The sequence below is a fragment of the Arvicola amphibius genome, chromosome 2 (genome assembly GCF_903992535.2).
Source record: "Arvicola amphibius chromosome 2, mArvAmp1.2, whole genome shotgun sequence".
Classification (NCBI taxonomy): Eukaryota; Metazoa; Chordata; class Mammalia; order Rodentia; family Cricetidae; genus Arvicola; species Arvicola amphibius.
The window spans coordinates 57,924,321-57,942,064 of record NC_052048.2 but is presented as its reverse complement, the minus strand read 5'-3'; the positions used below and the strand labels follow the sequence as shown (position 1 = coordinate 57,942,064).

The following is a 17,744-nucleotide window of genomic DNA, read 5'->3' as shown; positions in this document are numbered from 1 at the left end:
ATGTGGTGTTAGTAGAGACTTTGTCTAGATGGGTAAGAAAGACAGGGAAAGGGGAGAACACCTGCAGTATGAATTCTAATTGGTATTAATAATAAAAACCCAGAGGTATATACAGGGGTTACTGCTGAAGACCAGAGAAGCAGGGTGCCAGTCATTAGAGAGCTCTTTTTACTTCTACCAATACTCAAACTGAAGTGGTGATCCTGCCCTCAGACTGCATCCCCAGACTGCCTCTGTCTTCACAAAACCACAGACTTTACTACAGAGGCAAGCATAATCAAAATTTTTGGTTAAGTATTTATACTTGAATCAACTAATATGTCATCCTAGTAATTGATGTCCTGCCCATTGATCTCTTTGTCCTAATCCACATGTTATTGTTTATGATCATAGCTACAGACATTTTGATTTCCTGGCGGGGATAGGAACATTATATGTAAATTCCTTGTCTGCTCATACAGCTTTTTTAGGGGTCTCTCCCTGTGTACCATCAGCCTGTTGAGTGTCTTCCAGGCTATCATCTTCAGTCCCAGAAGCTCCTGTTTAGCAAAGTTCAAGCACAAATCTCCCTATCACATCCTATTGTTCTTCTACCCATGAATGTCTCCTATAGGTCCATAGTCAATCACCTCTTAGTGTCTATTATGACCACACACATTTTGACCTTGGGAAACTATATGTATGGTACCTAATTCTAGTTTTTTTTATCAATGAGTTACGTCATGCAAAGTACATTTTCCATACTGCTGGCACACAGAGAAGCCTTTCTTATTAGTCTCATGGCCCTCTCCAATGGGTACAGGCTAATTCTCCTGTGCAGGCAAAGAAGCTGTCCCAGCATCTTCACAGCACCAGCCTCTCTCCAAAAGCATCTCCCGAGGTAAGGGTCACCTAGTTCATCTGGCTGCTCTTGAGCGTCTTTGTGCTGATGTCAATCCTGGACAGCATTGTCTCCTGCTCAAGAGCTATGCTCCTGGGTGATCCAACATTTTACTGCATCCAACATTTTGTAGTCCATAGCTATGCCACTGTCAGTCCTTTGGTGTTTATGAGCACTGAAAAACATATAGATCATTTTTGATGTCCCTGTGTGAGAGGCTGATAAATGTATGAATATTAAATGTTTGCAAGTTCCTTTAAGAAGAGCCAATGTGATGGCATTAGAGCTGTCAATCATGGCATAGTATCTATGTGCTTTGGTATACATGAATATATAAAGTTTTGTTTTTTCTATTATAATTATTTACTTTAAGCTATGTGGTGTTAAATATGTAACAGGAAATTAGACCACATACCCTTGGAGATGTGGTAAGACTTATATCTTATATCATACATGTAGGCTACTTGATATATAACATTTTTTGTATCTATCTATCTTTCTCTATATATGAATTTTTATATATACATAACAATGAGTCTTTTAATGAGTCCTGTGTGAAGGCTCTTACATATCATGACCAGGGATATCCCATACTACTTTTAAGTATGTGACCACTGCTGTGCGATAATGCTTTTGTACATTGTAAAGATTCATCACTTGTATTTGTTTAATAAAATGTTAATTGGTCAGTAGCCAGGCAGGAATTATAGGCAGGGTTACCAGACTAGGAATATTCTGGGAAGAGGAACAGAGATACATTCATCAGCCAGGTGTAGATGAAATAAGATGAGAATGCTTGAGTGAGAAAACGTATCAAGCCAAATGGCTAAAGATAGATCAGAATTATGGTTGAATTCAAGTTGTAAGAGCTAGATAATAATAAGCCTGATCTAATAGATCAAACAGTATATAATTAATATAGGACTCTGTATGTCTTTGGGACTGAATGACTATGGCACTTTCTGGGAAAAAATTATCTCTATAGACAACTTCTAATATTTCTCAATATTTCAACTTCCTCTGTTATATCTATTTAACATTTCTAATCATAAATAGTCATTGTTCCAAAAGAAAAGGAATTACACATATATTTACAACCAAGCTTCAGCTTGGGTGTGTCTTCCTTTGCTTTTTTCTGCCATATTGGAACATAAACAAACCATGAAGTTGCTACACAAAGTAAGATAACTCAGTGAGAGAAAAAAAATATTATGTAGATTGACTGAGAGAGGGTGGAACACACAGTATTTAAATTTTTTTCTCATGGTTTATTTTTTTATATTTAAAAATTTCCATCTCCTTCCCTCCTCCTCCCCTTCCCTCCCCCCTCCTCCCCCTTCCCTCCCCTCCTTCTCCCCCTTCCCTCCCCTCCCCTCCACCCATACCTTCCCTCCCTCCCTCTCAAGGCCAAGGAGCCATCAGGGTTCCCCACTCTATGCTAAGACCAAGGTCCTCCCAACTCCCCCCAGGTCCAGGAAGGTGATCGACCAAGCTGAGAAGGCTCCCACAGAGCCCGTCCATGCAGAAGAATCAGAGCCCAGAGCCATTGTCCTTTGCTTCTCAGTCAGCCCCCGCTGTTGGCCACATTCAGAGAGACGGGTTTGGTCGCATGATCCATCAGTCCCATTCCAACTGGAGTTGGTGATCTCCCATTAGTTCTGTCCCACCGTCTCCATGAGTGAACGCACCCCTCTCGTTCCTGACTTTCTCCCTCATGTTCTCGCCCCCCACCCCGCTCCTCACCAGGACCCTGGGAGCTCAGTCCAGTGCTCCAATGTGGGGCTCAGTCACCTTCCCCATCTGTCGCCAGCTGGAGGTTCCCTCACGGTCCTGACTTTCCTTCTCATGTTCTCTCTCCTTCTGCTCCTCATCAGGACCTTGGGAGCTCAGTCCGGTGCTCCAATGTGGGGCTCTGTCATTTTCTTCATCTATCGTCAGGTGGAGGTTCTATGGTGATATGCAAGAAATTCATCAGTATGGCTATAGGAACTGGCCTTTTCAGGCTCCCTCTCCTCAGCTGCCCAAGGAACTAACTGGGGGCTTCTCCCTGGAAACCTGGGAACCCCTCTAGGGTCAAGTCTCTTGACAACCCTCAGGTAGCTCCTTAAATTAAGATATATGCTTCCCTGCTCCCATATCCACCCTTCCTATATCCCAAGCACCCCATTCCTCCGAGCTCCCCCCGTTCTCCCCTTCACACTTTTCTCTCCCCATCTTCCCTTGGCCCAGTCTTGCCCAACCCTCAAGTTCCCAATTTTGTCTGGCGATCGTGTCTACTTCAACATACGAAAATCTATCAATGTAATCCATCATATAAATAAACTGAAGGAAAAAAACCATATGGTCATCTCATTAGATGCTGAAAAAGCATTTGACATAATTCAGCACCCTTTTATGATAAAGGTCTTGGAGAGATTAGGGATACAAGGGTCATTCCTAAATATAATAAAAGCTATTTACAGCAAGCCGACAGCTAACATCAAATTAAACGGAGAGAAACTCAAGGCTATCCCACTAAATTCAGGAACACGACAAGGCTGTCCACTCTCTCCTTATCTCTTCAATATAGTGCTTGAAGTTCTAGCAATAGCAATAAGACAACATAAGGGAATCAAGGGGATTCAATTTGGAAAGGAAGAAGTTAAACTTTCATTATTTGCAGATGATATGATAGTATACATAAGTGACCCCAAAAACTCCACCAAAGAACTCCTACAGCTGATAAACTCCTTCAGTAACGTGGCAGGTTACAAGATCAACTCCAAAAAATCAGTCGCCCTCCTATACACAAAGGATAAGGAAGCAGAGAGGGAAATCAGAGAAGTATCACCTTTCACAATAGCCACAAATAGCATAAGATATCTGGGAGTATCTCTAACCAAGGAAGTGAAGCATTTATTAGACAAGAACTTTAAGTCTTTGAAGAAAGAAATTGAAGAGGATACCAGAAAATGGAAGGATCTCCCCTGCTCGTGGATTGGGAGGATCAACATAGTAAAAATGGCAATTCTACCAAAAGCAATCTATAGATTCAATGCAATCCCAATCAAGGTCCCATTAAAATTCTTCACAGAGATTGAGAGAACAATAATCAACTTTATATGGAAAAACAAGAAACCCAGGATAGCCAAAAAAATCTTATACAATAAAGGTTCTTCTGGAGGCATTACCATCCCTGACTTCAAACTCTATTACAAAGCTACAGTATTGAAAACAGCTTGGTATTGGCATAAAAACAGAGAAGTTGACCAATGGAATCGTATAGAAGACCCGGATCTTAAACCACAAACCTATGAACACCTGATTTTTGATAAAGGAGCCAAAAGTACACAATGGAAGAAAGAAAGTATCTTCAACAAATGGTGCTGGCATAACTGGATGTCAACCTGTAGAAGAATGAAAGTAGATCCATATCTATCACCATGCACAAAACTCAAGTCCAAGTGGATTAAAGACCTCAATATTAATTTGAACACATTGAGCTTGATAGAGGAGAAAGTGGGAAGTACTCTACAACAAATGGGCACAGGGAACCATTTCCTACGCATAACCCCAGCTGCACAGACTTTAAGGGCAACATTGAATAAATGGGACCTCCTGAAGTTGAGCAGCTTCTGTAAAGCAAAGGACATTGTCACTAAGACACAAAGGCAGCCTACTGATTGGGAAAAGATCTTCACCAACCCTGCAACTGACAAAGGTCTGATCTCTAAAATATATAAGGAACTCAAGAGACTAGACGGTAAAATGCCAATTAACCCAATTAAAAAATGGGGCGCTGAACTGAACAGAGAATTCTCAACAGAAGAAGTTCGAATGGCCAAAAGACACTTAAGGTCATGCTCAACCTCCCTAGCTATCAGGGAAATGCAAATCAAAACAACTTTGAGATATCATCTTACACCTGTCAGATTGGCTAAAATCCAAAACACCAATAATAACCTTTGCTGGAGAGGTTGTGGGGTAAGGGGTACACTCATCCATTGCTGGTGGGAATGCACACTTGTGCGACCACTTTGGAAAGCAGTGTGGCGGTTTCTCAGGAAATTCGGGATCAACCTACCCCAGGACCCAGCAATTCCACTATTGGGAATCTACCCAAGAGATGCCCAATCATACAACAAAAGCATATGCTCATCTTTGTTCATAGCAGCATTATTTGTAATAGCCAGATCCTGGAAACAACCTAGATGCCCTTCAGTGGAAGAATGGATGAAGAAACTGTGGAATATATACATGCTAGAATACTACTCAGCGGTAAAAAACAATGACATCTTGAATTTTGCAGGCAAATGGATGGAAATAGAAAACACTATTCTGAGTGAGGTAACCCAGACCCAAAAAGATGAGCATGGGATGTACTCACTCATAATCGGTTTCTAGCCATAATTAAAGGACATTGAGCCTATAAATTTGGGATCCTTGAGAAGATAATAAGAAGGTGAACTCCCAAAAAAAGATATAGTAATCCACAGTATTTAAATTTAGAGTGATAAAATATCATGTCATTTTGGAGGTTCAAGAAAGCTGAAATGAGATCACATTTCAGGGCAGCCAAGCTTGGGAAGTGAAGGAAACCATCAAAACCAGAAAGATGGTGAAGATGTGATTGAACAAAGGGGCCCCAGCTCCAGCAAGCAAAAGAACTTAGCAGCCTCATTCATGTGGTTCTGGCTTCAGAGTCAAAGACACAAGAAAGGTGTTACGGAATCTCCCTCTACAACTAAGGAAAGCTGTGAGGCCAGGTATATGTCAGGGGTGTCCATGAATGGAGGCCTAGAGAGACCATTGTGTGAATATGCAAAGGTGAAACCTAGATTGACTTGGAGATTAAAAATATTGGAGATGGCAGAGTCATGGGATACCTGATGGAGAAGCTGCTAACAGGGAGTGGAACCAGCTCAAGGAAAGGATGTGTGTGGTAGTTGAAAGACCCCAACCCTAGTCTCCATCTTGAGATGATTTTGTGATCAACTAGGCCAGGTAAAAACAGGATACCTGTGGGCAGCAAAAGTAGTCTTGAGACCAGCTACACCTGCCAAGGGGACAAAAACAGGATATCTGTGAGCAGCAGGAGCAGCCTTGAGAAAAACACCCAGTCCTTTGTGTATCAAAGCTCAGGGAGGCAGAAACTGGCTGGCTGAAAACTGGCTTAATTTAGACTTGTTTTTGTCCTGATTTGTTTTGTTAGACTTGTTTTTATCCTGTTAGGCTTGTTTTTGTTCTGATTTGTGTTTATCCTGTTAGACTTGTTTCTGTCCTGATTTTGCCCCCCATATGTTAATAAGTTGACCAATGATGTTGCGGTTGCTATGGTTCCCTGTTATGTAACCCTGAGACCCTATAAATGCTTGCTGCAAAAATACCAAGGGGGCTTACTCTCACTGGAGTATTGAGTTCCCCATTGGTGCCTTTGACATTAAAAATCCTCTTGCTGTTTGCATCCATTGGCCTGGCTTATTGAGTCTGGGGGATCCTTCCCTAAACCCTAAAAATTAGGGTCTTTCATCTTGGAGGTCCCACCGAGATTCCCCTACTCAGTAATCCACAGTGCCAATCGGGAGCTAAGCTGGCTGGTCTTTATGTGTTTTGTTGTGTGATTTGTTATGTGTTTCTGTAAGTCGTTTGTACATACAAATGCTCCATAGGCTAAGCAGGATGGAGCTGACAGGTTACATACTCGTCGCTAGTCACCCTGGAAGATGTTCTGGGAATTCTGGGGACCCGATTTTTTTGGAGTCCAATTTGTTTCTGAGAGTGAACAGGCCACTCTTTTGGAGGACATGGGAGACACAGTCCCTGCTTCTCCATCTGAATTTTTTTCTTTTTTTTTCCATCTGAATTTTTGCTTTTGGTTTTGTGCCGATTCCGTGCCACATGGCTTCTGGCCTGCTGTCTGTCTGTCTGTTCTGTGTCTGTTTTGTCTGTATAGTTTTTATCTTGATCTATTTGGAAGAAAAGCCCAATATGGGACAAAAGCTAACCACCCCCTTAAGTTTGACTCCAGGACAAACTTAAGCTCTGGAGACAGAACTTCCTGTTCTGTCTACTCCATCTACCTAAGGGCTGGTCTATTAAATGGGGCAAGGCAGTTTCTTTATTAAAGAATGAAATTAACACAAACAGAAGACTCTCCCACATCATTTCCCCTTTTTCTGTTTAAACAAAAAAGAAAGACTTTCACTTTAACATAGTAAAATTACATATAACAAAACAGTTATCTGGGCCGATGGCCAGGGGTGGATGTCAAGAAGAAGAAATGGCAGCTCCTTTGTGCCTCCGAATGGCTGACTCTTAATTCTGTCTAGCTAAATGTTGGTACCTTTAACTTGAATGTTATCTTGCAGATTAAGAAGCAGATCTTCAGCCCAGGACCCCAAGGATGCCCAGACCAGATTCCCTATATCATTACCTGGGAATCTCTGGCCCGGGACCCATCCTCTTGGGTCTCCCCCTTTTTCTCCCCACAGCCCTCCGCTCCTCAACCTCCTCCCCCCTCCTCCCCTTTGCAACCTACACCCGGTCCCTATGCCTCCCTCAAACCCCAACCTGCCCATCTTTGTCCTGTCCTGGAGAAACCTAAGCCCAAGCCCACAAGCCCAAGCTGGTCCTCCCTCTGTAGTGAGGAGCAGCAGGCTGCATTCCTGCCACCTAGCTCCCAGCCGCCTAGCTAACTTTACACCCGAAATAAAAACACACAAACTGTATTCATTTAAACACTGCCTGGCCCATTAGTTCCAGCCTCTTACTCACATCTTGATTAACCCATATCTAATAATCTGTGTAGCACCACGAAGTAGTGCCTTACTGGGAAGATTCTAGTGTACATCCATCTTGGGCCGGAGCTTCATCTTGTGTGTCTCAGAGAGGAGAGGCATGGCATCTGCCCCAGAGAGGCGAGGCATGGCGTTTGTCTCTGAAAGGAGAGGTGGGGCAATTGTCTGAGCCATCTACCTCACTTCCTTCTTCCTGTTCTGTCTACTCCATCCACCTAAGGGCTGGTCTATTAAATGGGCCAAGGCAGTTTCTTTATTAAAGAATGAAATCAACACAAACAGAAGACTCTCCCACATCATCCCTCCCTCAGGGGGACCACACATAGACCTCCTAACAGAGGACCCCCTGCCATCGACCCACTTGGGATAATTGCCAACAACTCCTGCAGGCTCTACTGACTTTGGAGGAAAAACAAAACGTTTTCCTCAAGGCTCACAAGAATGTTCCAGGGGCCAACAGGGCTCCAACCCAACTCCCCAATGAGATTGACACCACCTTCCCTCTCAATCGCCCTGGACTGGGACTTTGACACCAATGTAGGCGATAGCGTCTGGGTCCAATGCCATCAGAACAAGACTCTGGAGCCTCGGTGGAAAGGTCCATATACTGTATTCCTCACACCCCCAACTGCCCTAAAGGTGGACGGAATTGCTGCCTGGATCCACACATCACACGTCAAAGCAGCCCAGACTGAACACCTCACTGACAATCAGGACCTGGGGTCATCATGGGGACTCCAACGCTCTCAAAACCCATTAAAGATAAGACTTGTCAGGGCTTAGCATTGACTATAACCCTGGCCCTCCTTGCTTTGAATGCCAGGGTCTCAGGGAGCCCTCACTTGCCCAAGCAACTTACTTGGCAGGTGTTCTCCCAAATGGGAGATATGGTCTGGTTCATTACTGGCTTCCACCCCCTGGGACTTGGTGGCCTAACCTTAGCCCTGATTTTTGCCAATTAGCTGTAGCACTTGGTACTTGGGATATAGCTGCTTATAAACATGATCAGCTAACACTTAACGTGGAACCAACTTCTGGAGGCGATGGGGTAGAAGGCTGCTCCAATCTTATTAGGTAATGTCTTCTTGTTCTACTTGATTTTTATGTCTGTCCCTGGGATGGGAGAGATCAGGCTACTGTCCACCAATATGGAGGCTATGGGGAATACTTTTGTGCTGCCTGGGGATGCAAGACCACAGGTGATGCATATTGGAAACCATCCTCCTCCTGGGATAAAATTATAGTCCGCTGTGGTTGGAAAAAGCTCCCCTTGGAAAGATCCTAAAAACAGGGGATTGTAGACATGGAACAGGTGAATGGACCTGCACTACGGGATATTGTCTACCCCCTAACATTTCATTTACCCCTCAAGGGAAACTTGATTATCAAAGCTGGTTAAAGGGACATACCTGGGGCCTGCGATGGTATATGGGAAGAGAAAATAGGGGGTTAGCTTTTAAAATACAGCTAAGAATAGATCAGAATTATGCTCCCATAGGACCTAACCCCATCCTACAGAACAGGAGGGGACTGGATCTGCTGTTTCTTAAAGAAGGGGGCTTATGCGCTGCCATTAAGGAAGAATGTTGTTTCTATGCAGATCATTCTGGGGTCATCCGAGATTCCATGGCTAAGCTTAGGGAGCGTCTCAAAGAGAGACGCAGAGAATATGAGGCCCAACAGAACTGGTTTGAAGGATGGTTTCACAGATCCCCTTGGTTGACCTTAATATCCACCATCATGGGGCCCCTTATAATTTTGCTTTTGATTCTGACCTTTGGACCCTGCATTCTTTTTTTTTATTAAAATAATATGAATATTTATTAAATTAACTTGGTGGTAACCATTTATGGGATACTTTAACATACTCATGACTTATAGAACTAACTTTCAAATATTTACATATATTAGCCAGATAGCCAAGAACATAATTGTGAACACATATAATTACACATGTCCTTCTTTCAGTAAATCAAAGGATATGACATATGAGCTATGTTTTTGTTGAAGCCAGAGAACTTCATCTAGTACCATTGAATAAAATATAAGAAATGTGATAGAGAGCAATTCTTTTAAGTTTATTAAATTATTTCAATTTAAAGTACATTATAAATCATATAATGGGTATCAATAACACCATATAAAATGTCTTTCTTTCTTGTTTCTTTTTAATATAAAATTATATGTAATCAAATTGGCAACAAACTTGGTATAGAGCTAAGGATAGCTTGCATTACTCTGCCTTTCTATACCAATTCCTGGGATTATGGATGTTTGTCCGCATGCATGACCATAATGTGCACCCTGCATTCTTAATAGGATGGTTCAGTTTATAAAAAGTAGACTGTCTATAATACAGACCATGGTCTTGGCCCAACAGTTCCAGATGCTTAATCAGGCAGATCCCGAGACTGCCCCAAACAGGGAACGAGAATGAAGGATATAAAGATTTAATCCTTGTTAAAGAAAAAGGGGGGAAATGAAAGACCCCAACCCTAGTCTCCATCTTAAGATGATTTTGTGATCAACTAGGCCAGGTAAAAACAGGATACCTGTGGGCAGCAAAAGTAATCCGGCTACACCTGCCAAGGGTGCAAAAACAGGATATCGGTGGGCAGCAGGAGCAGCCTTGAGAAAAACACCCAGTCCTTTGTGTATCAAAGCTCAGGGAGGCAGAAACTGGCTGGCTGAAAACTGGCTTAATTTAGACTTGTTTTTGTCCTGATTTGTTTTGTTAGACTTGTTTTTATCCTGTTAGACTTGTTTTTGTCCTGTTTTCATCCTGTTAGACTTGTTTTCGTCCTGATGTTGACCCCCCCATATGTTAATTTGAGTTGACCAATGATGTTGCGGTTGCTATGATTCCCTGTTATGTAACCCTGAGACCCTATAAATGCTTGCTGGAAAAATACCAAGGGGGCTCAGTCTCACTGGAGTATTGAGTTCCCCGTTGACGCCTTCGACATTAAAGAATCCTCTTGGTGTTTTCATCGATTGGTATGGCTTATTGAGTCTGGGGGAGCCTTCCCTGAACCCTAGAAATTAGGGTCTTTCAGTAGTCAACAAAGCTGAAAGGAGCTGCAGGTCTGAGAGCACTTTGACATTTGATTTGGTGTGGAGATGCAGAGTTTGGAGTTTGCCCAGAGGGATTTTGGTATTGCTTTGGTCCAGTGTTTCCTCACCATGCTCTCTTAAATGTTTTGGAATGCTAATGTATATCCTGTGCCATTACATGTTGGAAGCATGTGATGAAAGCTTTTTGATTTTGATTTTACAGGGGATTAGAGTTGAAAGATTTCATACATCTCAGAAGAGATTTTGGACTTTGGACTTTTAAACAAGTCTGAGACTGTTATAGACTATGGAAATTACTGAAGTGAGAGTGAATGTATTTTGTATTATGATATGGCTTTAAGCCTATGGAGGCAAGGGAATGGAGTGTGGTGGTTTGAATAAAAATGGCTCCGATAGGCCCATAGTGAACAACCCTTTTAGGAGATGTGTATTGTTGGAGGAAGTATGCCACTGGGGGCAGGCTTTGAGGTCTCAGATGCTCAAGTCAGGTCTAGTCTTTCAGTCTCTTCTTGCTTCCTGAGGATTAAGATATACAACTCTCAGTGCCATCTCCAGTGAGAGGCCCAGGTCCCCACAGATTTACTGAGTCCTTAGCCCTATCACAACCCGAGCAGCCTGGTTCTGGGTTCAGAGTCAAGGAAAGAAACAACCTGAAAACGGGACTCGAACAAGGGGAAAAAACACTTTGTCCCCGAACCTAGAGTCAGAGAAAAGCCCCAGAACCCTGAAACTAGTACCAAAACAACACGCCAGGTCCCTCAATTAAGAGCATACTCAAGATATTTGCCTTGGCCCCATGATTAAAAAGATAAAAAGAACCAGAAGAAGAAACACAGTTTGGCCTCAGAAATGAAGCCATTTCTCCCCCTAACTTGAAATCAGCCAGTCCCTGAAAAGGGAAAAAGGACCAATCAGAGCCTCAGGTAGTCAAAGGCAGTTGGAAATTCCCCTCAGGCCTGGAAAGCCCCTTTACCTCATCAGCGGGCAGCCAATCCCAAGCCTGGAATTCTAGAATTCTCCCTCATGCCACCAGGGGGCAGCCAATCACAATAAACCCCCGTTTTCCCCTGTTCTAGGTCTCTCTCCTGTGCTGTTCCAGTTGCTGCTGCTGCTGCTGCCACTTTGGACAGGCAGAGGGAGCCAAGTCAACTCGTGAATAAGGTCTCTTGTTTTTGCATCTGAGTCGGCATCATGGTAGTGATTTGGGTTCTGGAATTCAGGCATAGCTTTTGCTGTGTTGTGTGGGAACCCAAACACCTACTACGACCACCCTCCACTGAGTCTCAAAGGCACAGATTAAGCAGGCACCTTCCTCTTTTTTCTTCTTCTTGCCCAGGCTACTTAAGCAGGTTGTTCCTGCTGGCCAATCTTTATCCTCAGGACATAACCAGATGCTGTAGATCTCTGGCTCCGTAGCTAGGGGCTCTTAACCCTATAAGAGTAACTGGTCAAAGTCTGGTTAGAAATCTTTTGGATCTGTTGTTGAAGACATCTAGGCAAGATGTTTATGAGACAGGATGCAATGTGTAGGACTAAGAAAAATTAGGAAGAAAGGGGTGGAATCCAATTCCGTATCTGACTATTAGTGATCTGCTGGCTAAAGATATCAAGCTGTTTCTGGTTCTGAAGATCATTTGGAGTTGGTGGCTCTTGTTTTTTACTGCTGTAAGAACCTTCGAGGAGCTTTGGATTACTTCTACTGTGTCTACACCACAGGGTCTAGAGAGTGGGATGGGGAATTCTCAGTTTTTTAGCATGTTTGGTGGACGGGCGACTGTGAGAAATGCTATAGGAAAGCTTACCACTGACACTCATTTTCCATCTGGGGCACCATGAGTCCCTAGTTAGGATGAAAAAGATCCTGTTCTTCATAAAGGCAGAGTGTTTTTCAGAGTGAGCATCATGTCTCCAGCAGTCCCCAGACCCTACCATGTGAGTGGCCTGGTTGAACTACTGAATATGTACTTCCTGAACCTCAAATTTCCATACATAGAGTCTGCTAGTGATGGGGGTGAGTAGGGGGAAGGGGAAGAGGTAGGGCACAACACAGTGGGGAGGGTCTTGAGTCTTGACGGGCCTGTGAAGCCTCATTCTTCTGGGATGAGAGGCAGACTGGTAGTCTCTATAATTTTAGGGATTTCACATCTGCTAGTTGACAGGCATGGGATAGAGCTACCAATGTAGCCTGCTGATGTGTGGTTGGGTCAGAAGGGCCTGTACTTCAACCACTATGGTTTCTGAAACAATAGCATCTCCTGCTTACATACTCCTTCATATGGGGGGAGCCGCCATCTGTGTGTCATGTATACGTGGCCTGAAGTAGTGCTGTCTCCTTTTTAGTAACAGAGAGAGAAGGGCAGAGTTAACTCTGGAAGTTGTAGGGCTGGAACCTGGGGGAGGGCCTGTTGAAGTTTACAGAATGGCTTGCTGACAGGAGTCAGAGGAGGTTAGTGTGAGGGCCAAAGGCAGCTTTACATAGGTGATGTGCAGGAAGAGAGAAAGAAGGATTTGAAGAGCATAAAAAACTGAAAGTTCCTAGGAAATTTCATCTTTTGTAGTAGGGAATGTGAGTCACTGGGTTAACAGATTAACAGTTTTCTGTCCGGGATATGCTTAAGTCCCCTGAAGCTTGAAGAGAGAAGGGGAATTGGGCCTTAGTTATACATTTGATCAGACTTTGTAGTTTGATCATTGCAGAAGGGTTTGGGTGTCCCACACCTGGGGTTCTACTTGAGAGCTGGTAAAGGAAAAGTAGTGTTCGAATGTGTGGTTTGGAGGAGGAGGGGAACGGCTGACGATCCTGGGATTAAGCAGAAGTAGGGCACAAAATATTAAAGGTCCCTATTTTGGTTAGGGGTCTCTGCTCACCAAGTGGATAGGACAGGTTGGTACTACTAGGGAAGAGTGTGTGAGGAGAATACCTCTAAAGATGCAACTAAGTGGTGGGTGTTGTTGGAGGCTGTTCCATCCAGGCTGTCCAGACTAGAAGTAACTGCACAGAAACTGTATTAATTAAATCACTGTGTGGCCTATTGCAGCTCTAGCTTCTCATTGGCCAGCTTTGACATCCTAAAATAACCCATCTCCATTAACCTGGGCATCACCATGAGGTTGTGGCCTATCAACATAGTTCCAGTGGGCTCTGATGGAGGCATCTGTCTTCCGCGTACATCTACATGGCTTCTCACTGACTCCCTACTCTCTCTCTCTCCATATATATATATATATATATATATATATATATATATATATATATATAATATTCCAGCCTGACAATATTCTGGTAAGCCATTGACTGAAAACAGCTTCTTTATTAACCAATAAAAGAAACACATATACAGAAGAACTTTCCACACCATTTGGTCATTGAAGAGGCTCCTTCTAGAGTTTGTTAGCCATTTGAGCAAGAAACTACTCTTGCCTGGACTGCTTGATGTTATGCTGTGTGAAATGTTCATGTCTCAGGCTGCTCTTGAACTAAGTAAGCTCCTGCCTCCCTCTCCTGAGTCCACGGTGCAGGAGTGTGCACCAGGTCTGCACAGGATATGGAAGTACAGTGCATATCGCTCCACTCAGATGAAGCTCAGCCTCTTCCTGTCATCATCGTGTGGATGAGGCTGGCGGTTCCTGCTCCTCAGGGACTGGAGTCCAGCTCAGGCATGGCCTCAGCCTCAGCTAGGCTCCATCTGCCTGTGAGCACCTCAGTCCTGAGCTGTGCCCCTACTTCTCTGTTTTTCATTTCACTTCTTTTAGATTCACATTTAAAATTTACTCACATCTTTACTTTTTATCAGCCTGTTTATTTTACATCCTGGTGGCAGCCTTCCTCCCCATCCTCTCCTCCCAGTCCCTCTCTCCCATTCCCCTCTCCCACCCTTAATTCCCCTCTTCTTTGTCTCCATTCAGGAAAGGGCAAGGCTCCTATGAGTATCAACAAAACATGGCATATCAAGTTGCAGTAAGACTAAGCACCTTATCCCCCACACTGTTTATTAATATAGCAAGGTGACCCAGTATGAGGAGGAGTCCCAAAAACCAATGCATGACTCAGAGACAGCACCTGATTCTGCAGTTAGGATTCTCATGACTCTCATATATGTTCTGTAACATATGCAGAACGTCTAGGTCAATCTCACACAGGCTCCCTGGTCATCGGTGCAGTCTCTGTGAGCCCCTATGAGCCCAGCCTAGTTGATCCTGTGAGCCTTCCCTTGGTGTCCTTGACACCTCTGGCTCCTACACTTTTTTTCTCCTTCTCAGGAGGACTTCTGAGCAATACCTAATGTTTGCCTGTGGGTCTCTCCATCTGCCTCCTTCAGCTGTGGGATGATATCTCTTGGATGACAAATGGGCTAGCACCATTGTGGTCAGCCAGTTTAGGCTACTTATCCACTATTGCTAGTAGTTTAACTTGTGGTTTTTCCTATAGACTCCTGGGAGAGTCCTGCACCAGGCTTCTGCCCAACCCCAAAATGCCCCCCCCCAGAAATCCCCATCAGCACTCTCTCACACCATACCCCATCCTGATTGCTCATGTTCCCTTCCCCACCTGCCCCTAGCCCACTCACGAATTCTCTTCTATTTCCCCTTCCCAGGGAGATATGGATGTCTCCCCATGAATTCTCCTTGTTACCTAGTCTCTCTCTGGGTCTGTGAATTGTAGCATAGTTATCCATTATTTTACAGCTAATATCCACTTATGAGTGAGCACATACCAAGTTTTTCTTTCTTCATCTGGGCTGCCTCATTCAGGATAATTTTTTTCTACTTACATCTAGTTGCCTTCCAATTTCCTGGTGTTCTTGTTTTGAACAACTAAGTAAACTAGGGACACCTAGGTTGTTTCCAAGTAATGGCTACAAGATGTAAAGTTGCTATGAACATAGCTGAGCAAACGTCCTTGTGGTATGATGAGCATCCTTTGGGTATATGCCCAAGGGCAGTAGAGCTGGGTCCTGTGACAGGTTGATTCCCAGTTTTCTGAGGAACCATCCATGACTTCAAAAGTGGTTGTACAACTTTGCACTTCCACCAGCAATGGAGGAGGGTTCCCCAGATCCACATCTTCTCTAGCATGAGCTGTCGCTTGTGATTCTGATCTTGGCCATTCTGACAGGTGTAAGATGAAATCTTAAGAGTCATTTTGATTTGTTTTCCTGACGGCTAAGGATGTTGAATGTCTCCATAGTGTTTCTTGGCCATTTGAGATTCTTCTGTTAAGATTCTCTGTTTATATCTGTACCCCATTTGTTAATGTGGTTACTTGGTTTGTTGATATCTAGTTTTTTGAGTTCTTTATACATTTTGGAAATCAGACCAATGAACATGATAGAAATAATCTCAAACTCATTGGCACAGGAGACAACTTCCTCATCAGAATACCAAGAGCACAGGCACTAAGATGGACAATTAGTAAATGGAACCTCATGAACCTGAAAAGTTTTGGAATACAAAGGACACCTTGAATAGGGCAAAACGGCAGCCACAGAATGGGAAAGACTTCAGCAAACCATCATTTGACAGAGGACTGATTTCCAAACTTAAATCACATCTTGAATTCTGAAATAGATTTCAGCAATCAGGGAACAAAGAATCCACAGTACTTGGAAACGAGGTACTCCGTGGGAGCACTGACACAGCAACAGTTTCTCAGTCTACATGATGGAAGAGGATCCTCCAAGCCATGGGAAGTCATATGACACCCATAGCTCCACTTGCCAAAGAGGCAACACAGTGGATGAAATTGGTCTGAATTAAGTCTAAGGAGTAAAATAAGCAAAGTTAGGGTTGTCTATTTGGTGCAAACTTTCTACTCCATGGGAAAATGGATCTATGGGGAGGCTGCCTGTCATTTATTTAGAGACAGAATCCTCCTATGACAGGGAACTTATAAGTGGCCCAGTAGGGCGACATCCCAGAACACATCATGGTGATGCAATTGGTCCAAATTAAGTCTAAGGAGTAAAGTGAGAAAACTTAGGGTTGTTGATTTGGTGCCTATTTTCTGATCCATCCTTAAAGTGTGGCAAAGGAGCTCACTAGCTTGTCCACAGCCCTCCCCAGATGGCTGTTATCCAGCACAGAGTAAGTACTGTGACAGGCAGTCATGGTGCTCCACTGGGATGCCACATTTCCGTGCTCCCCAGTGGGAACTTGTCACCTTCAACAAACACTAAAATTACAAACTGCAGAGATGCATTAAACCCTCTCTATCTAAGTCTGTTCAGGATCTCCTCAGGCAGAATCCTCCCTTGCCACGTCCATCTGGGTAAGTGCTCTAAACCCAAGTGCAGACTCAGAAGGTGGTCGGATCCCAGGAAGGCTGTGGGAGGAGGTGCAGTGGGGCTCAGGGAGGTTTTCAGTGTCTGCAGAAGAGACACTGAGCTCTGACAGCCCCTCAACAGAGGGGACAGTGTACTACACGAGTGAGGGTTCACACTGTAGGATATGTGATTTTGTAATTTAGAATCTCCTGTTATTTATATTGCATTAACTTTAAGCCTGTATTTTTTAGTGTAAAGATTCATGTTGACTGTGTGAGCATTCATATTATTTGTGTGTACTTTTACAAGCATACCATCAGAGAATTGACATTTCTTTTTCACATTTTAATTATAAATCCTCTGTTATAAAAATTACATAAAATTTATATATAAATATGAAAATCATAAAAATTATATACAAAATTATAAAGCATCCATGACTGTCATATCCCAAATATAAGTATTATAAGTGAAATTTGAAGATTGGGAAATTAAAAGTAATTTTGGGATCTTTTGAAGTGAGTCCCACCCCAATTTCATATCTTAGAGAATATTCTCAGATTGCTACAAAGCATCTATCCATGTTTTTGTGTTATATTTGTGTTTCTCAGTTCATCTTCAGATGTTACTACTGATGGTGCTGGTACCTGCCCAAACATTAGAAGATAAGAAACATCAGCAAGGGATCATGGAGATGAGGCTGCTGACACCGAATCACTGAACACACAGAGATGTGATGACCTCTCTGGA

The 17,744-nt window shown here is 43.3% G+C and overlaps 1 pseudogene; it reads left to right on the top strand.

The window, feature by feature from the left end:
- Positions 1–28: 28 nt before the first annotated feature.
- Positions 29–1,113, top strand: LOC121676932 (annotated as a pseudogene).
- Positions 1,114–17,744: the final 16,631 nt, after the last annotated feature.